The 23,351-nt window shown below is 31.7% G+C and overlaps 1 pseudogene; it reads left to right on the top strand.

Moving 5' to 3' along the window:
• The first annotated feature begins 4,370 nt into the window (after window positions 1-4,370).
• On the top strand, window positions 4,371-7,687 carry LOC127078328 (isoleucine N-monooxygenase 1-like; annotated as a pseudogene).
• The last annotated feature ends 15,664 nt before the right edge of the window (window positions 7,688-23,351 follow it).

The following is a 23,351-nucleotide window of genomic DNA, read 5'->3' as shown; positions in this document are numbered from 1 at the left end:
TATAGGCCAAAATAAGCGCCCTCTTTTCCCTTATTTGGCGTAGTGACTGCAAAATACTGTGAATAGAATACTCTATTCACCTCATTACAAAAATAAGGGTTACTCACTCTATTTATAGATTTATGTTAACTTGGACCTCAAGCCAAAGCCTAAAACTATAAAAGCTCAAAATAGTTAACACTACTAAAATATGCATAAGTCAAAATCTTGTGTGAAGCAATATGCTTCGACACTTCGACATACTAACACAACTCAACACACTAGATGGTTCGACACTTCCTTACTCTGTCGAGCAACCTGCTTCGACACAAGGAATTACAATTCAACAACGTCTTACTAAACTTTAACAAAATTGTTAATTTTGATCATTCTCTTTAACATATCAAATGATTCTCGATTGATGTTAAACTTTATAGAGATGATCTATATGATAATATTTTTCAATCCAACATAAACATTTGTTATACCGATATCTGGTAAAGAGTTATAGAGATATTATGTTACTAAGTTTGACACTTTGATTTCATTTGATTATATATATATATATATATATAATATATATATATATATATATATATATATATATATATATATATATATATATATATATATATATATATATATATATATATATATATATATATAATATATATATATATATATATATATATATATATATATATATTCAATTTTCAAATTCAAATTTATTTTATTATTCTTTTTATATACTGATTTAAATGTTGAAATATTAATTCTGCGAATCAACTCTCTCGCCCTTGTAGTGGAAATTCACATTTACCGTTACCATTAATCTCATTCCATTTTAAATTTCACAACAGAAAAGAACAAATGTAATTGAGTTTCTATACTAAAAGCGAAAGTTAAGTTTCAATTGTTCTTTATTATATTGGATGACATCAACCGATAAAGTTAAGTCTAAAATATAGTTTTTGGTTTTTAGAAGATAAAATCTAATAAAATTGAACAATCTGTTCCTAATCCTCTACCGATACTGTTCTTCTCACTACCTTACATTTGAAAAATAAATACTTAGAAAGGATACAAATATATAATAGGACAAAATTATGGTTGTTCAAAACATGCAACAATTCCATCCATCAAACGGAGCAATTGATCTGTCTTGACCGCCTTTATCAAAACATCTTCTAATTGGTTTAAGATATTATAGTGGACAACTTCTATCACTCCATTCTGAATCTAATTTTTCAGAAAGTAATATGTAGTCTCAATATACTTGCTTCTTCCCTACCACATTGATATTTATCATAAAATTATACTATAAATTAAACATGCTTCCTAAAATATAGTTTTTGGTCTTTAGAAGACAAAATCTAATAAAATTGAACAATCTGTTGCTAATCCTCTACCGATACTGTTCTTCTCACTATCTTACATTTGAAAAATAAATACTTAGAAAGATACAAATATATAATAGGACAAAACTATGGTTGTTCAAAACAACTGGTTTTTCCTATATGTCAGGTCGCATCTTACTTATTTTTTTTAGATTTTGCATAAAACTTTTTTTTAAAGTTAAAATGCGTAAAGTATATACCAAAATATATAAATTAATAATACTAAAATTACAAGAGTGATAATTTTATGAAACATCAACAAAATTGCCCATCAAAAAACCAAGAGTCCAAGACTCCCTCACATGGAAAGAGAGTGAACATGAGTTATATTTTACTATAATTTAACAATAATAAATATTACATATAATTTGTATAATTTGTATAGTAGTGCACCTCCTTTAATATAATTTTATTGATACTCGTAGTAATAATAAGAGTAAGTAGACGACTTTTCTCATTTGTTGCAAAACTCAAGAACAACATAGGGGTCTTGATTGGTTTTGTTTGCGAAATTAACGGAGTATCACATGCTTTCTGGTGATACAAACAATCCTTTCAAAATTTTAAAAAATAGAAGTGTGACACGGATAAAACCAAATTGATAATTAGAAAAACGAGAAAAAGAAATTATATAAATTTGTCATGAAGAGAAAAATCACATTGATTAGAAGCAATACACAAATAAAAGAGAAGTCATATTTTACAAAACTTTAAGAGCCTGTTTGATTTTATTTCTAATTATTTTAGTTTTTTAAAATTATAAAACTAAAAACATGTTTGACAAGAGTTTTGTCTTGTGGTTTTTAATTTTTTTTAATATTCTGTTTTTAAAAACTAAAAAATAGAAATATTTTTTAATTGTTTTTTTTTCTATTTTGTGTTTTGAAAATATGCGAAAAACACGGAAACTTTTAATGACATTTGTTAAATTTTTTATTTTTAATTCTGTTCTCAATTGAAAACTGATTTTGATTGATATGTTCTTTATCTTCATTTATTATAGGGTCCGTTTGAAACACTTTTCAATTTTAGTTTTTAAAATTTATTTTTTAAATCTATTTAAAAAATTATTTTTACGAAGAAAATTAACAAAAAAAATTGTTTGATAAACTAGTTTTTAGAAACTGTTTTAAAAATATGAAAATGAAAAACTTGTTTGATAGCCTAATTTTTTAATAGTATTTTAAGAAGAGAATAAAAATATATATTTTATCATCTACTTTTAAAATCTATTTTTTTTTATAAAATATTACAAACTTAAAAAATTTAATTGATATTTGTTAGAATATAAATAATTGGGTAAAAGCAATTTTTTAATTTTACAAAATCACATAACACTTGTTTGATGAATATTTTGCTTTATTTTTTTTATTACTATTTTTAATAACGTTTCTCTTAAACAAAATAGGAATTAATTATTTTCGGTAACTTTGATAATTTTTAATAGTTTAAAATTTTTGAAAATATATATGAAGAATGTGATATAAAGTATGAAGGAGAAACCATTATATTAAAAAAATAATAAAATCATTTTTTTTAAAAATTAAATTTAAATAAATTATAAGAATATTAAAAAAAGAAAAAAAAAGGATTAATAAGATTTAACTATATAATATTTCAAAGTCAAAGAGATAAATTCAATGTTTTAGAAATCGTATTGGACCTGTCGATTGAACCGATCGAATAAAAAATCAAAGGGGTCATTGGTATGGATCGATAGGTGGATCAGATAACTTATTAATCAGTGAGAATTGACCAAACCAATCAAATCGGTAAAAATTGAAGAATCGACGATTTTTATAAATCGACGGAATAACTACTTGCTCTTTTTCACAAAACACGACGCCGTTTTGATAAAAAAAATTAAAATATAAAAAGATTTTGCTTAAAACTTAATTGGAACACCTTTCACCCCTTAAATCTAATTTGTCTAGATAATGCATTATATTATTATTCGAGTTTATTTTATTTAGATTTGTATTATGTACTATTTTGTTGTGTGCGATGATTATGTTTAGAATTTGAGTTTAAAGAATGAAATTGTTAAATTATGATATTTTAAAATCTTGAAAATTTATAGGTGTCGTAATTTTTTTTAGAGACTAGATTATTTGGTTCGATCAATTTAATAACTATATATTTTCTTCATGGAGACTAATTTATTCAACCGAATTACCTAGATTAATCTGGTTTAATCATTCGGTTCGACCAATGACATAGTGGTTCGACCAATAAATTAGTGATTCGGTACTCTTATTGATTTGATGACCAATCTAATTTTCAAAATAGTGAATAAATTTATTTAAAAGTGAATTTTTATTATTTTAAGAATTTAAAATAAAATGAAGAAATGTAATAATAATAAAAAAAAAAAAGTAAAAAATGGGGTTGCACGGTTAATAGAAAAAAAGGTTATATAGTGAAAATAATTAAGAAACACAAAACAAAATTAACTAAAATAAATAAATATATTTGAAAATGTTACTTATGCATAAAAAAACATACATAAATAAAAGAAATATCATACTCTTTCAATTACGTTTTTCTATCTTATTTTAAAACTGAGAAGTAAAAAGCAAAATACAACTAAGGTGTTTTACTTTTTTTACTTTTAAAAACTGAAAACTAAAAAAGAGTTTTTAAAAACACTTTTACAAAATATTATATTCAAATAAATTTTAAAATTTTAAATTTTCAAAAACTAAAAAGAGTTTTTAAGATTTATTTCAAAATCCTTTATTGATATTTAATATATATCTATATATATATATATATATATATATATATATATATATATATATATATATATATATATATATATATATATATATATATATATATATATATATATATATATATATATATATATATATATATATATACACTTCTAGATCACACGTTGATCATATGAATGAATATATATAAAAAAAAATTAGTATAAATAGGACCACAACTTCTTAAGTGACCAAGCTCAACCACTTAAAGTATTGTTCATTTACAACTATACTGTTTTTGTTTGAAAATCTTATTCCAAGCTATGATGAGTTACACTCCTAGTTTTCATTCGCTACTCCTTTGGCTTGTTATGTTTTTTGTCTTTATGATTATTAAATCCCTAAGATATCACTTGGTGAATATGAAGCCAAAAATACCAAAATTGCCACCAGGTCCCAAACCATGGCCTATTGTTGGCAATCTTCCTGAAATGCTTGCAAGCAAATCTCCAACTGAGTGGATACACAAAACCATGGAAGAATTCAACACTGATATAGCATGTATTCGCCTGGGAAATGTCCATGTTATCCCAGTTACATGTCCAACCATTGCTCGTGAATTCTTGAGAAAATATGATGCTGATTTTGCATCAAGACCAATAAGCATGGCAACTGATATCATCTCCAATGGACACTTAACCACAATTCTTGTACCCTTAGGAGAACAGTGGAAAAAGATGAAGAAAATCATTGCTAATGATTTGTTCTCACCACTCAGGAATCAATGGCTTCAAGATAAAAGAAACGAAGAAGCCGATAATCTAATGTTTTATGTGTACAACAAATGCAGCAATGGTGAACTTGTGAATGTTAGAATTGCAACACAACATTATTGTGGAAATGTTTATAGGAAAATGTTTTTTAATACAAGATACTTTGGAAATGGAATGAAAGATGGAGGGCCTGGTGTTGAAGAAAAAGAACATGTTGATGCTGTTTTTGTTTTGCTTAATCATGTTTATGCTTTCTCTGCGTCCGATTATATTCCATGGTTGAGGTTATTTGATTTAGATGGACATAAAGGCATGGTAAAAGATGCATTGAAGATAATGAACAAGTATCATGATTCTCTCATTGAAGAGAGGATCAAACAATGGAATGATGGATCAAAGAATATTGAAGAGGACTTGCTAGATGTTTTGATTTCATTAAAAGATATCAACAATAATTCCTTATTGACAATTAAGGAAATCAAAGCTCAAATCATCGTAAGACTTTGTTTATTCACCGTTATTTTTCTTATTCTGTTTAAAATTTAATACAAATTATAAAACATAATATATATATATATATATATATATATATATATATATATATATATATATATATATATATATATATATATATATATATGTGTGTGTGATGAATAATAAACGTTGATTATATTTATATGAATTATAACACCATTAATATTAAATGATAAGATGTAGAATTTACATTTTAAAGAGTTACAATAATTTATTGTATTAATTAAAATATGAATAATATTTAAACCACTCTTTCACTAAAGGATTAAAATAATTAACCATATTAATTCAAGTTTGAATAATAATTTATACTATATTATTTCATGAAAATTTACAATAATTCCATTCATCATAGATTTATTTAACTATAAACTACATTATTTAAAGACACGTATCATTCTATGTGTAATGTATAATATCTATATTGATAACAATATAAATATTCTAAGACCCAGATACCATTCAAATAATTTTTCATTTTACAAATCAAATAGAAGACAATTTTTTTAACAATACCTTTACCATCATTTATATATTACTACCACTAGTTTTTTTTTATAATAATTTGTTTTTAAGATTTCATTAATGTTGATTATAAGAAAACCTCAAAAAAAAAATATTTTTAACCACTCATGTCATATATTTTTGTAATTACCAATATATATATATATATATATATATATATATATATATATATATATATATATATATATATATATATATATATATATATATATATATATATATATATATTATATATATATATATATATATATATATATATATATATATATATATATATATATATATATATATATATATATAAGATTGTGTATGTTTATATGTACAAAAACATAAATGATATTTTGACATAAATTATAAAATAGTTATATCCAATTGTTTATCTTATTTATAGGGTGAATAATATTTTTTTCAATTTTTTTAAATGATAAAATTATATTTATAATAAAACTATTTTTTTAAAAACAGTTTATAAATATTTTTCAAACACTTTATTTATTGATGTCAGAAAACTCCATAACCAATTTATCTACTTTAAACCAATTTTATATACTTTATTAACAACTTTATTTTACAATCTATGACTATTTTTTTGTCTATACACTCATTAATCAAATTCTAAATTGCATATTAACCAATATCTTAAACATCAATAATTAAAATTGATTTAACATGTAAGATTTTATTTTTTGATATCTTGACGTACACTCAATAACCAATTTATAAATTATATTAATTAATTTTTTATATTTAAATAATCAATTTTATTTTACCACCTAAAATCATTCTTTGATGTTATGACATATATTAATCAATTTATAAATTGTATTAAACATGTCTTTATACATTATTAGCCAAAGTTATTTTATAGAGAAATACAGAGAGAAAGATGTAAAAAAATAAAAATAAAAAACGTCTATGTTCACCATATTTGTGAAAGGTGCGATATTATATAAATATAAGTTTTTGTGTCATGATAGCATTACTCTTAAAAAAAATATTTCAATTATGAGATTCTATTGGATATCTTCTTTAGTAGATTTAATATTAATATGTTTATTAAACGTCTATGCAGGAATTAATGATGGCAATGGTAGACAATCCATCAAACGCAGTTGAATGAACATTGGCCGAAATGTTAAATCAACCTGTTCTATTTGAAAAAGCCATACAAGAATTGGACAATATAGTTGGAAAAGATAGGTTGGTTCAAGAATCAGATATTCCTAAACTCAAATTCTTGAAGGCTTGTGCAAGAGAAAGTTTTCACCTCCATCCAATTACAACTTTCAATGCTCCCCATGTCTCAATGAATGATACAATAGTTGGAAAATAGTTGGAAATTTCTTGATACCAAAGGGTAGCCATGTTTTGCTTGGAAGAACTGGTCTTGGGAGGAACCCAAAAGTTTGGACGGAACCTTACAAATTTCAACCGGAACGTCATCTCAAGAATGATGGATATGATATATCTTTGACAGAGCCGAATTTAAAGTTCATATCCTTTAGTACGGGAAGACGTGGTTGTCCTGGTGTCAAGCTTGGCACTACAATGACTATTCTTTTATTAGCTAGGTTGCTCCATGGCTTCACTTGGAGTGCACCTCCCGATATATCAAAAATCAATCTTGTCGAATCCAAAGGTGTTATGTTTCTTGATGAACCATTAAGAATTGTAGCGAGGCCTCGGTTAAAAAGAGATTTGTATAGGGACCGAGTTTCCCTGCAGTCATTAAATCACACATTCATGTAGTATTAGTGATTGTTCGATGAAGATTAGACGGTTTAAATATAATTTTGTTATTTTAAGTTAAAAAATAAAATAAAATATGTATTTGAATGAATCATCATATCTTAAACATACAATCATTAGTGACCCGAACGCATGAATGTGTCGATTTAATAAGTTAAAATGAGAATATCAATTCCACTTATTTTATTTTATTACAATTATGTTGTTATTGGGTGAACTATATTGATTGATGTATATTAAAGGTTTGAAATAAATATAAATATTACTATGAATTCAATTGAGAATGAAAGAATTTTGAAACATTGTTTTAAGATGAACTATTTTTTTTTATTCTATTAAGACTTTAGTATTGTGGTATTCAATTGAATTTTTTTTAAACTTTTCTAATATTGAAAAGTTTAAGATTTTTAATTTTGAAACTAAGTTTATAAATATCTATAAATATTGTGGTATTAAATCAAAATTTATTACAGATTAAAAAAAGTTTGATGATATTAAAAAAATTAATGCAGTGTTCCAAAAATGATTTTTTATTAATGTTTTTAGTTTTAAAAATTAGTTTTTTTAGTATCATGGGATTTCTAAGTGATATGGTGATAAACCTTCATTGTCTAGGGTATGCTCCCCTACAAGCCGCCACTAGCGCCTCTACGCCCACGCCCTCAGACCCGGTCCCAGAGCCGGAGTTAGTCTCCCCTGTGAAAACACTGACAATGAGTTGTTTGGATGAGACATGCCACATAATGTTTGGGAGCACCACATTTTTTCATGTGGCACTTTATCCTCTTTATCTCCTTTGTTGAGTTTAATATTTTTAAGTCTTTATAAATGCTTTTAAAGTGAGCACCATTTTCTATGTGGGACTATTGGCAATACATTTATTGTCATTAACTCAACTTCACACTTCTTGTCATATTAGAACACTCCCATGGAAATTAATTATCCATAATTTTCAACAATCTCCCACTTGTTCTAATGATGAAAAAACCAATTTCGGAAAATATAAACAAAGAATGTTAACATAATTAAGTATCTTTTAATTTTAACTTAACCTTAGTATGGATAACGCAAAGTCTAATCGGAATGTTAGGTAGCAATTCTTTGAACCGTTATCCCTTGTGATTATATCGGCATTACCTTACACACACTCTTTAATGGTTCTTCGTCTGCATCTCTCGCCTAGCACTATTTATGGTCATGAGCTTTTCCGTTTTTCATGAATTTTTCATGAGAGAAACACCAACTCTCACTTTGAGACGACACCATCTCGAAGTTCATATAGGTGAAGTTCATTTTGTACTTATTTCTTAATATACATGTCCTCTATAAAGAACTTCATTAAGAGTTTGAAACACTCAACCCTCAATATGTAATAGTCAACATTGTCACAAGATGTTTGTTGAGAAGTATATCTTCGGCAAATATTTTATTATCGTATCCACAGAGATTGGGTAATATTACCGCCGTTCTATAATCCAAATGTTATAAGTTTATAAAGTAACAAAGTTGTTTTGGATGGAAATTTATCTTGTGAGTAAATGTTAATAAAAACAGTAAAATGGTTTTACTCAAATGTAAAAGCTTGGCAAGATTGGAGTTCACTATTTCAAATGCTTATGATTCCTTATGATAAATAAATAGATTCAAGATTATTGATGATGTTCAAGTATCCTCTCAAAGTCATTTATGTCTAAATGATATTGTGATAATCACTATATTGATCCTTAGACGATCTCTCCACCTAACTATCAATATAGCAATCTTTAATGTTTAATACCAAAGAAGAGTAATGAATAAATCTATCTCTACAACTTATTCACTACTTGAAAATCTGTTTTATGTCAAGACTCAAATAATCTCTCTCGAGAACTACTCAAATCTGGTTTTCAACTAAGGGCAAAAACAGTATTCAATACATCAACAATCTTTATCATACATATAAATCAAATGGAATACATAAACATATGAGAATAGCTACTACCTCCAATCTTGACAAAGGGGAGTTTAGCTCCTCATCATCATTGTTCAAAGCAGAAAGTTAAAGAAGAAAAACTTTGTTTTTCTCTCTTCCTAAAAGCTCTCAATATCAATGTGTGAATAATAATCAATAAATGAATCTCAATAATGTGTTTTTCTCTCCTAAAAGAGTTGACATTTCCTTAATTGATCATTTCCATCCAAAGCAGAAAAGCTATTCCAAGGCAGACCCCAAAATGGCAAAACCAGCTGGCCTTCAAAACAACACTTTTGACCCAAAAATCAGCTTGCTGGATTCGCAGGGTTCGCGGGGCGAACTGAAGCTGTCTCATTCAGTTCGCGGGGCGAACTTTGTTCGCGAGGCGAACTGAAGCTGCCTCAACTTCCTTGCTTTGCACGCTTCATCCAAAATCTTCCATATTATGATGCTGCAATCCAAAAGCTTTCTCATCCAAAATTTCTACAAAACTAATAGAAATGTGAAATAACTATTCAAAACAAAATAAATTAAACGTAATTGCATTTATACGAATTAATAAGAATAAAAAGTGTGTAATTACATCAAAACTTGGTAAAAGGGACCAATAAAATGATATAAAAAGTAGTACTAATGTGTCCCTAACAACTCTCCCCAACTTAGCATTTTGTTTGTCCCTAAACAAAAGTTTCCACCCTCTCAACCAAAGCAGTGACACAAAAGATCGAAGCAAGGATTTACCAAGGACCTTCAAATGGTTCAAGAGTGTTTGGCACTTTCTCAATCCACCTATCTCAATTCTCGACAAAACATGAATAAGAGAAATGGTTGAGTGCAAAAGTCATTCCAAGGAATTCAAAGCCAAATATGTCAAAATTGAATCAAACTTACACACACATCATAATAATGATGAATAACATGAAGGGTTACTTTCACTCATCCAATCAATTAAATCAACAACAACTCAAATCATGCGGTTATCACAACAAATACCAAATCATGTGAAAAATGAGAATCAAGAGGTATTTCAAAGGTTGTAATGTGGCTTAGGTTACAAGAAAGGATATGATTAAGAGAATTCAACCAAATTGTCTATCCTAAGGGAGCATTCCCAAATATTCAACTCTACACAATTTCCATTTCTTTGATCCCTATCTTTTTCTTTTTCTTTTTCTTTCTACATCCACACAACCATGAGCAATTTTTTTTTTTTTTAGGGTGATTTCTTTCTACATCCACATTTTTCTTTTTCTTGCTCTATGGTTTCAAGGGTGATTTCTTTTTCTTGTTTCTTTTCAAATTTTTACCCTTTCATAAGAAACTCACTTTTCCAAGTTTCTCATCACTTCTCATTTTACTCTCCCCAACTTAGGTTTCAAAACCAAATATTCAATAATGCTCCCTACTTAGAAATAAGCAAAATGCAAAATTTTCAACAACTCGATTTGAGGTTTCAATTGACACGAAAGAAATTAGGATTCATTTATTCCACAATTTTCAATTGATTTTTCAATGATCAATAAAATGAATCCTAAAATAAGCTCAAAGGGGTTTAACTAAGGATTATTCCTCACAAGGTTAGTTGATTCAAACTTTTTGGTCAAGTGGTTTTTCTCACAAACAATGCCTCTATCATTTTCAAAATTTTCACACAAAAATAGATTGATGCATGATTTAGCATGATAAGAATGAGTTGAAATAATGCTCGGTTTCCCGCTTTTTAGTGTACAATGGAAAACTTCCTCACAATTGGTTAAGTCCTATTTTGATTCAAAAATGACATAAATTTCAATGAGTTTATGATATGAAATTTGCACATACCCTCAAACTACTCATGTTAAATCTAGAAAGCGATAAAGTGTACCTTGAAATGCCGCCACTACTTCTTATCATCACCACTCGAGGTGTCCTATGCTTCTTTCTTTGTGATCATTTCTCTGTTGCTTTAAGCTTGACTTAAGAGTAAGAACAATTAAACAAAAATTGTTGGTAAACCAATTTGATTGTAACACACTTAAATCTCAAAAAGTATTCATGCAATTATCAAGACAAACTCTAAAGTTCAACAAACTCCTCAATCTTCCTTCAACTCATCGCCATGGGTTACACCACCTCCTGCACCCCCCCAAAAAAATTGGCCTGCCCTCAGGCCACTTATCATAATCAACATAATCCTCTTAGGAAGGGAATGGAAAGGGGAAGTTTTGAAATTTGGAGGTTTGGAAGTGGAGCAGCGAGGTTGTTGAAAGAATCTCCTAAGTTTGTGAAAATAGGAATGAAACGAAAATGACATAAAACAAAAGTTTTTTTTTTCAGTTCGCTGGGCGAACTGAAGGAAATTTCAAAAAAAATTGGTTCTTCCATTCACTGTTCGCGGCACGAACTGAAGCTGTGAATTCAGTTCGCGGGGCGAACGGTAAAAAACAGAACCCAATTTTTTCAAAATTTAACACAGCAGAAACTCACACAGCAGAAAAAAATTAAAATGTAGACTTACAACGTTGGGTTGCCTCCCAACAAGCGCTTTGTTTAACGTCGTTTAAAGCTCGACGGTTCAACGGTCTTCACGATCCGGCTTTGTTGAGCAACTTCCTCAAGGGCTTTGTTGTCTTTAAGAGGTTCTTGATGAACCTTCGATAAAATCTGATACCACCCGTTTTTCGGAACTACTCGCACAACACTCACCCATTCACCATCGGAAATAGAACAAATCATCCCGACCTCTACTAAGTTGACAACTTCCTTCTTTTTTAGCAATCGCATCAATCGATTCTCCTCTTTTGTGGACAATGTATTACTAACGACCACCGGTTTAGTGCAGTCATCACCAAGGAACAAATACTTCAAATTTGGCTCTAGTTTTGGCTCTTCCACTTCCTTTGTCATATCCAAGCCTTCGTTTTTGGTCAAAACTTTGTAGACTCCGATAAGAGATTTCTCTGATGGATTAGAAAGATGAACCTGGTCTGCGATATCAACTAGTCCCTCTTTGGTGGCATCGATTCGGAAGGAGTCACACTTACCATTGAAATGCTTTTTGGCTTCAAAAAGATTGAAGGCTACCTCTTCATCTTGCACCCTCACTTTCGTTAGTCCATCATCAATATCAATCATCATTCGGGCCGTTTTCATGAATGGTCTTCCAAGAATTATAGGAACATCACGATCCTCACCCATGTCTACTATCACAAAATCTACCGGAAACAAGAATTTGTCCACCTTCACTAACATGTCTTGAGCAACTCCATATGGTGAAGTGGTAGACTTATCAGCTAGTTGTAAAGTCATCCTTGTAGATTTGATCTCAACATTTCCCAATCTTTTGACAATGGATAGGGGAATTAAATTGATGCTAGATCCCAAGTCAATCAAGCCATTACCCATGTAGGTGTCTCCAATAGTTACCGGTAAAACGACTCGGCCCGGATCGGATTCTTTCCTTGGGAGAGTCTTTTGGATGATGGCACTATACCGTGCATCAAGCAATATGGTTTCGTCTTCCACATGTCTTCTTTTCTTTGTGAGAATATCCTTCATGAACTTTGCATACCGCGGCATTTGCTCTAATGCATCGGAAAATGGAATATTGATTTGAAGTTGTTTGAATATGTCCATAAACCGTGCATAGTGTCTAGCACTATCCTTCTTTGATGGTGCGTGCGGATATGGTAAATGTTGAACTGGACTGACCTTCACTCCTTTCTCTCCTTTCTTCTTCTTCCTTGGTTCGATTTCGTTATTCATTTCCGCTTCACACTGCTGTTCTTCCATCAATTGCTGGTTCTGCGGTTTTCGCGGCGCGAAGGGAGATCGCGGCGCGAACTGAGCAGTTTCTGCCACTTTCTTCTTTCCACAAGCCACATACTCATTTTCCAGCACAGCATCCATATCATTCTCAACTGTAATTTCCTCACTTTTTTCACTTGTCAACTCTCTACCGCTTCTAGTAAAGATTGCTTTACAATGCTCCTTTGGATTAGTTTGAGTATTAGCGGAGAAAGAAGATCCTGCAGTTTGTTCCGACAGTTGTTTTGCAAGTTGACCTTTTTGATTTTCCAAATTCTTGATTGCTGCTTCATTACTCTTCTGATTTGCCATGGAAGCTTGCATGAATTGTTGAAGAGTGTCCTCTAGCTTGGAACTTCCTCCTTGCGATTGTTGGCCTTGAGAATTGGGGTGTTGATAAGGACTTTGCTGCTGAAAATTTTGATTGTTGAACCTTGATGGTTGGTAACCTTGATTGTTCCTTTGATAGCCTTGATTTTGATTGTTCACATAGCTCACTTCTTCTAGCGGAGGGCAAAAACCAGTAGGATGATCTCCTTGACATAACTCGCAACACGCTACTTGATGTCGAACTTGAGAACTTTGAATCTCCTTCATTTGCTGTGGAAGCTTGGCCATTTGTTGAGTAAGCAACTCCACTTGTTGAGAGAGTAGCTTGTTTTGAGCAAGAATGGCGTCATTGGTATTTAACTCAAGAACTCCCGGTTTACGTTGTGAAGGACTACGGTCATGTTGACTTTGACGATCATTGAGTGCCATCCGGTCAATAATAACGTTAGCTTCTTCCACAGTCTTTGACATAAGAGAGCCACCCGCGGTAGCATCCAAAAGTGTTCTGTGAGTTGATTGGAGCCCATTTAGAAAAATATGGATTTGAGTGAGCTCATCAAAACCATGACCCTTGAATTTTCTCAACATTGACTTGAATCTTTCCCAAGCCTCATTTAAAGACTCGTTGCTACCTTGAGTGAATACCGCAATAGCCGTTTTGGCTTCCATAAATCGGGATTGAGGGAAATATCTTTCTAAGAACTTTTCTTCTAACAAATTCCAATCCGTCATCACTCTTGCTGCTTGATCAAGGTACCACTCTTTTGCCTTTCCCACTAAGGAGTGTGGGAACATCCTCTTGAATAATGTCTCTTCCCCCGTTTCATCAATTCCCGTAGAACCCGCAATCTCATAGAATTTGATGAGATGGGTATACGGATCTTCATGATCCATTCCGGTGAATGGATTTGCATAGAGAAGTTGGAGGATTCCGGTCTTCATCTCTGTATTTCTTCCTCCACGGGCAAATTGAGCATTTCTTCTTGGACTATTAGCGGACATTTCGGTACGATTGTCATCCGCCATGTTTCAGTCACAAGCCTCTGCAACCACTTCTTCGATTGGAACAAGTGCGGAAGTAGATGCTTCTTCTCTCCGGTTCCTCTCTTCGGCTAGTTTCCTTCTTCTTCGTGTTTTGCTATTGAGCTTCCGAAGTGTTCTTTCAATTTCAGGATCAAATTGAAGTTGCTCCTCGGTTGCTTTTCCTCGCATGCACTAGAATCTACAAAACTAACAAACCAAGTGAAACAAAAGAGGGATAGTAATAAATGTAACACAACTTAAAACAAAGAATTATTGCAATGCTTGTAATATCGACACCAATCCCCGGCAACGGCGCCAATTTGTTGAGAAGTATATCTTCGGCAAATATTTTATTATCATATCCACAGAGATTGGGTAATATTACCGCCGTTCTATAATCCAAATGTTATAAGTTTATAAAGTAACAAAGTTGTTTTGGATGGAAATTTATCTTGTGAGTAAATGTTAATAAAAACAGTAAAATGGTTTTAATCAAATGTAAAAGCTTGGCAAGATTGGAGTTCACTATTTCAAATGCTTATGATTCCTTATGATAAATAAATAGATTCAAGATTATTGATGATGTTCAAGTATCCTCTCAAAGTCATTTATGTCTAAATGATATTGTGATAATCACTATATTGATCCTTAGACGATCTCTCCACCTAACTATCAATATAGCAATCTTTAATGTTTAATACCAAAGAAGAGTAATGAGTAAATCTATATCTACAACTTATTCACTACTTGAAAATCTGTTTTATGTCAAGACTCAAATAATCTCTCTCGACAACTACTCAAATCTGGTTTTCAACTTAGGGCAAAAACAGTATTCAATACATCAACAATCTTTATCATACATATAAATCAAATGGAATACATAAACATATGAGAATAGCTACTACCTCCAATCTTGACAAAGGGGAGTTTAGCTCCTCATCATCATTGTTCAAAGCAGAAAGTTAAAGAAGAAAAACTCTGTTTTTCTCTCTTCCTAAAAGCTCTCAATATCAATGTGTGAATAATAATCAATAAATGAATCTCAATAATGTGTTTTTCTCTCCTAAAAGAGTTGACATTTCCTTAATTGATCATTTCCATCCAAAGCAGAAAAGCTATTCCAAGGCAGACCCCAAAATGGCAAAACCAGCTGGCCTTCAAAACAGCACTTTTGACCCAAAAATCAGCTTGCTGGATTCGCAGGATTCGCGGGGCGAACTGAAGCTGTCTCATTCAGTTCGCGGGGCGAACTTTGTTCGCTAGGCGAACTGAAGCTGCCTCAACTTCCTTGCTTTGCACGCTTCATCCAAAATCTTCCATATTATGATGCTGCAATCCAAAAGCTTTCTCATCCAAAATTTCTACAAAACTAATAGAAATGTGAAATAACTATTCAAAACAAAATAAATTAAACGTAATTGCATTTATACGAATTAATAAGAATAAAAAGTGTGTAATTACATCAAAACTTGGTAAAAGGGACCAATAAAATGATATAAAAAGTAGTACTAATTAGTCCCTAACAATGTTGCATAATCATCCAACTCAACGACCTGCTGTTACCCATTGAATCTTAGATTAAGGTTTATTAACTTCAGACTGGGTTGCTACCGTTTTCGGAACCCTTATTCTAGGAGTTTTAATCTCATACCTCTCGAGGTAGTCTTTTCTAAGTCTCTGGCCAATGGCTTAGTAAACGGATCAACTAAATTATCGCTTGTTCGTATATATGTTAGTGAAATGATTTCATCTTTAATTAATTTTCTCACGAAAAAATGTCGAAGACCTATGTGCCTAGACTTTCCATTATATATTTCACTGAATGCTCTTGCTATGGTGGCTTGGCTATCATAATGTATCAACACTTTTGAAACCTTGACTTTAGCCAACGGAACTTCCAACAGAAGGTCCCTTAACCATTCAACTTCTTGACCAGCGAAAGCAAGAGCCACGAACTCTGATTCCATGGTCGAAAGAGTAATACATGTGTTGTTTCTTGCTCTTCCAAGAAATCTCACCTCCATCCAATGTAAAAATATCCACCCTGTTGTAGATTTATGATGATATGGATGCAAATGGGTGCATGAATGCATGAATGCAACAATCACACTCAAGGATCAAGCAAAGCACACCAAAAAAAGGTCATGGGATGGATCATGTCATCCTTAATATCAATCATCCATTTTTGTGGATTATGGTTTACACCTTATCAACACCCAAGTCCCATTGATATTAAGGATACATGAATGGATCAACCATGAATCAAGGGTTTGTTGTTAGTCACGAGCATGGAGTCTCGGTTGAGAACCACCCAAGGGGAGTCTACTAGGGTTTAAACCTGCCAAACATGTTCTACAAGAGGTTCCCATAGTCATCATCCCATCTTTCGGATATTATCGGAGAAACGACTACTCGTATTCCAAAAATATTCTCAAGAGAGACTCTTATGAGTGTAGTATCGCATAACAATCGTATCAAATCTTACACTTGAACGACTTTCGCACTACATCCTAAGAATAGGCCAAGATGGGCTTGGTAAACTAAGGTCATTGGCTTCTAAGGTCTATATTGGAAAGAGTAATGTCTAACCACAACTACTTGTGTGACATTATTGATCCCAACATGACCTCCACCAAGTGAATGGGCTTGCAAGTTAACTTGCTAAGGAATAACTCCACACAAGTCAACAAGACTATGCCATTCTCCTATCCTAAGTGCACTAGAGTTCGGGTATAGAACTCATCTCACAAAGATCACCAAACATACAAAGAATTAATATTCAAGAAATTCAATCATTACATACAATACAGTAATCCCAAATTGCACAAAAAATATGTCACAAAATAATATTCACAACAATACAACAAACATGAAAAGTAGGCAAAATCCACTAGGCAAATATTCCCAGCAGAGTCGCCACTTTTCTGTAGCGGGGTATTCGTTACCATTAGAGATATTGACTAAATCCAAGGTAAACCATACAAGTCGAGTCGCCACCGCGCTTCTATTTATCCAAAGGAATGGTTAGAAAGCGAACAAAAACCTAAAAGTTTTATCGAATCAAAAACTAGTAAAAATGTCAGAGATCTGGGTAAGGCGGATGGTTATGCAATGGGAAGGTTTTAAGCACCCAAAACATCCTAGGTACTCCTAGGGAGCCCTTTTCACATTTGTTGTAAGGTTGATATTTTGTGAAAATTTGTTTGTGCAAACATGATTGAAGAGATGAGAAGAGAATATACAAGTTATTTACATTTTGTGTTTGGATGGATAAACCCATTGCCTACGTACCATCTTAAAAAAGATTAGGATCAAAACCTCGTAGTTCGGGGTAAAAAATCTCAAAATGAGTTGGTGAATTGATTGGTCCAAAAGCCTTAAGGTATTTTGTTATCCAAGGGAGAAAACTCAACCTAAAACCACAAATCCACCATGTGAGGATAGCTTCAACATGCTAGTGAGGGGTTAGCCCTATAATAAGCATGGAAGACTCATTGTCCATCACTAAGGATATAAGTGAGTATTACATCTACCTCAAGGATAACTCAAACCTAATAGCTAAAGGTTATGAAAATTTTGATTAAGAGGGTGGTCATTGAAACCACAAAAAAACATTTGAATAAGTGGTATTTACCAATGAAAAGTATGCACAAAATATGGTCAAAGTTGACTTAGAAGTTCAATTCCAAATAAGTGTTATGAAAAGAAAGTTTGAAAATCAAAAGCATAAGGCTTAGGTTTCTAATGTTTGAAAAGAAGTGTTAAATGTTTGCACAAAAGTTTGGCTTGGGTTAGAGTGGAGGGAAGAAGAAGAATGGCTAAAGTCCTAATCATACAAGAGATAAGGGATAAGAAACAAGACCACAAATGGAGTTCCTCTCTTGAGATCATATTGATGATCCAAGTAGCTCTCGTCCTTTGGAATATTCAAGCAAAATAATAGTAAGCTCAAGCAATCAACACAATCAAACAAGCTTCTTAGAAGATCCTTAATGTATCTTGTATCTTTCACTTTGGATGAACATGGCAATGGTTCTTCAATTTGAGCTCTCATAGGATTCCCTAGCATAAGAGCACACACATCAAAGAGTTTTATGAAGCAAATCAAGAATGGACAAGAATGAGTTTAGAGGTTTGGTCATTCTAATCCATCTTCAACATTTGAAGTCCTTTTACTCCAATTTGCATAGGGAAAGTCCTAGGAACTAAGTTCATTTGTCCATTTCTTTGCATTTGGTCCACAACAATCAAAACAAAATACAAGCACAATAATATATACACAATTATGTGCTCAAGTGAGCAAAAGGCAAATTGCATTAACATAAACATGTGCTCAAGTGAGCAAAGGGGGAAAAGCAAATGAATAATATGTACAAGAATAGTAAATTGCATAAATGTAAAGAGCAAAAAGTAAATGTTAATGGTTAATGGTTAGTGTTAGTAGTTAGTGTGCCATAAGGCAAATTTAGCGCTATGTTAAGCAATCGTAATTGGACTTATGTAGAAGTCACAACTATCTGAGGCCGGCAATAATAATGTAGGCAACAACACAAGTTAGAGGTCTTGAATAGTGAATCAAACTCCAACAACTTGCCATGCCAAAAAGAAGATGAGAAATGATCTTGTATTGATTTAGGTCCTTTGCATGATTTAGAAAGCAATCTATCCTTAATGCAAAGCCATTCACTTGATCCATGATCAAGATGAATTAGATTTGAATCAAGGAAGATTAAACTTCCCTAATCAATGCTAACCACCAATCTTTAACTCATTGATCAAAAGAAGAAGAAGAAGAAGAAGAAGAAGAAGAAGAATATTAAAGTGCATTAAATGAAATGGAATGTACTAATCAACAAATGTTGACCAAAGATAGGGAAGATCAAGGTCAAACAATAGAAAACAGAAGCAAAATGAATATTAGAAGTCAAGAAATAAACAAAATATTTTTGGCATTTTTAATATTTAAAATAAAACTTGAATTAAAATAATAAAGAAAGGTCAAACTTCAAACTCACTTCAAATCAACTTTGAAAAGTCCAAGTGAATTATCCCAAGTTCAACAAGGTCAAACAAAGTTTGACAAAAAAATTCAGCATTTTTAAAAGTCAGAAACTATTTTTAATCAATTAAAAATGCATAAAAATAACCTAATTGAACTAAAATCTCAAATCAACTAATAAATTGATGAGAATATTTTTCATAGATCTATCATCATTCAAAGAGGTTGAGAAAACATTTTTGTATTTTTTGAATATCAAAAACTATTTAAAATGAATTAAAAATAACCAGAAAAGAGAAAATTACTAAAACATAGAAAATGATGAAATAAAAAATATTAAAAATCATTTTTAGAAACTAGAAATTAAAAGAGAAATAATGCAATTGGTCCCATAATTTTTGGACCAATAATGAGAGAGATATGAATTTTAGAAAATGAAATGGAATTAAAAAATAAAATGGATAAATTCAGAAATAGCAAAAATCCACACGCGTTGGATTGAACTTCATTAAATGACGTGGAGGATCCAATGGCAATGAGCTGCGTGTGTACCATGGTCCAAAGTCAACTGAATCACATAATGAATTAAAATAAGTCATAACATCCAATGGATCTGATTAGATCTGGAAGTATGATCCAACGGCCACGACGTAATCTGGCAAACGGACGATGGCCAGCGCCACCGTCTTCTTCGGCTAGCTCCGGTGAGGGTTCAAATTTGCAGAGGAAAAAATGTGCATGAAAAGCCACGATCCAGATACCATTCGAAAGGTGGAGTGATGTACATCACTCCTATGCCACTCAATTCCACTCTAGATACCTATTGAGAGAGAAATCAGAGATGGAACTTTGGTGGTGTTCAACTGAACTTGCTTGATTTCAAAAATTAAGAACACAATAATGATGCCTCTATGCAGAGGACTTCAGACAACACAAAATCAAGGCAAATGGAACAATATATGAGCTGTTTCGAAGCAAAATGCAGTTGAGTGAAACCTTTGAATTGTGAAGAAATGAGTCACGATCTTTGATTCCTTTTGCAAACAGAAGCTTCTATGGATCAAAGTGAAGAGGTCTAGGAACTTTAGATCTGAAATTTCAATCGAGGAAATCAAAATTCAGATCTGAATTTTTTAGAGAAAAATGAGATTTGTTCCTTTGGTATGGGTGTGGATTCAATTCAGCAGAGGTTTAGGCACCATTAGGTTGAAGAATTGTGAAGATATGGCATGGTATTTATAGATGGAGATGGCTGAATGCATGAGCTAACTCGTGTGCATGGGAGAAGAGGGCCTCCATGCATGGGCCTGTACAGGCGCATGGAGGGCCCAATTCTGAATGGAATTGCAAGATATATGTCACCAAATAAGAATTGGACGTGCAGATTGGATGTTAATGGATCATGCATGGCAATTGGAATAATTTTCATAAAATGCACTATTTCATTGAAGCTCTCGAAAATGCTATATCCAAAATCCAAATGCAACCTTATGAGTAATGGTTGGAAAGCTTATTGCATAAGGAACCAATGTCATGTTGATCAAAACTTCATTTGGTCCTTGGAAATTAATGAAGTTTGAGCTTGAAATGTAGGGTGCAAAACATGCCTATGTGAAATTTCCAAATTTGGTCAATGTTCAAGCCCTTCTGTTTCAATTATGCAAACTCCAAATGACAAAATCTTCAACATGAAAGTTGTAGATATTTTCAAGAAAATAAATTTGGACTCAAAGTTTGAATCATTTGGATTTTTAATGAAGAAGTTATGGGCACTTGAAGTTGAACTTTTTCACATTTCAATGCATTTGGTCCAAAGTGAGCTATAATGTTTTGCATTATCACATGTATTTCTTTTAAGATTTTGCAATTTTTCTCAACATAACATTTGAAGTAGACACATTAATATTTCCAATGCATCAAGTCTAAACTCAAAATCATGAAAAATGAATGCGTTATGTTCTTGGGAAGTTGACCTAAAATTAGGGTTTCAGTCAAAATGACCTATAATGTCTTGGAATGGATGATGACCTTCCAAGATTTAAATAAATTTTTGATGAACATGAAAGTTATTCATATTGTCCTTAAGAACATTGTTTCTCTTGGGGTCATCTCCATTTGACCAACACATCAAAAGTTAGGTGTTTGTGTATTTCAAAATAGTCAGATGAATTGGCTGATCAACTTCTCAAGTCCAAATCTCATATCTTGATGAATTGATAATTGAGGTTACTCAAATAAGTTCAAATATACATGAAATGATGAATTAAATAACTTCCCTTGATTGTATTTCACCATGGGCTGAGGTTGCTTCATGAGCAAGGCACAATTGATGAACAGATGAATTAGGGTTTCCTTGGGAAACAAGCCTCAAACCCCTTGACTTGCTTTGATCAAAATGATGAATTGAGATACTTGGGAGTCATATTTGATGGATGGGAGATTTGGAAACCATTACCATGCTTGCTTTCATCTTCTCTTTACCATGTCATTGCACATAGGACTCCTAGAAGCTTTGGATCTTGTGACTGCTCAAGCTACAAATAAAAGATGCTAGTGACATATTTTTGTGCTTTTGGTTAGTAAATAAAATGAGAAAAGCAATAATATATAATTCAATCATGCTTGGTGATCTCAAACCACTCACAAGAGAGATCCCACCCAATAGGTAAGGAGCCAATATGCTTATGATCCTTGAGGCTATGCAAATGCCATGTTATGATGCCATGAGGGATCTTAGGGTCAAAATTGGGGTCTTACACCAGTGAGATCAGAATAATTGCAAATTCCCTCAAATTAAATATTAATTTTATGCTTTCCAAGTTTTAGCACTCATCAAGACTAGTATCGGATAATGTAGGTTTCGCCTACGTGAGGTGCATGTTCTATATTAGTAAGGTGCGATGGGATAATTGTAATATCCAATTGCTAAAACAATGGGTCAAACTTAACTAAAAAAATTATGATAAGATTATATATGTTTAGAAGCAATAGTTGGAAATGATCCATATGATGGATTGGAATAAGGAGTTATTCACCCATCTAAAATATTCGAGAGTTTTATTAGATACAATTGGAAGGAGTTCCTACCTAAATAACCTAGTTTTGTGTAATCCGCCTACGCGGACTTAAAACAAAGTGAAATATGGATCTCGACCCACTAGAAAATTTTCTAATGGGATTTTCCGAATCAAATGGTGAGGGTCATTTGTTTTGAGTAAAATAGTGGGAGCATATTTAATTAAAGGCCTAATTAAATATGTTACTGATACTTATATTTTCATTATTTTCATGTAGATTACCATGACAACAAACACCTCTAACAATATTTTGCGATCAATCCTTGACAAGGAAAAATTGTCTGGATTGGCACCGAAATCTGAGGATTGTCCTCAAACATGATAGAAAGCTGTATGTCTTGGAGAAACCTGTTCCTGAAGAGGAACCTCCTAGTTCTGCACCTAAAGCAGAAAGAGATGCTTATAAGAAGTATGTCGATGATGCCAATGAAACTGCTTATCTCATGCTAGCTACCATGAACTCGGAGTTGCAAAAGCAACATGAGAACATGGCAGCAGTCGATATGATCGA

The sequence above is a fragment of the Lathyrus oleraceus genome, chromosome 5, assembly GCF_024323335.1.
Source record: "Lathyrus oleraceus cultivar Zhongwan6 chromosome 5, CAAS_Psat_ZW6_1.0, whole genome shotgun sequence".
NCBI classification, from domain to species: domain Eukaryota; kingdom Viridiplantae; phylum Streptophyta; class Magnoliopsida; order Fabales; family Fabaceae; genus Lathyrus; species Lathyrus oleraceus.
The sequence above is the reverse complement of the archived record's forward strand: the minus strand, read 5'-3'. Positions and strand labels throughout refer to the sequence as shown.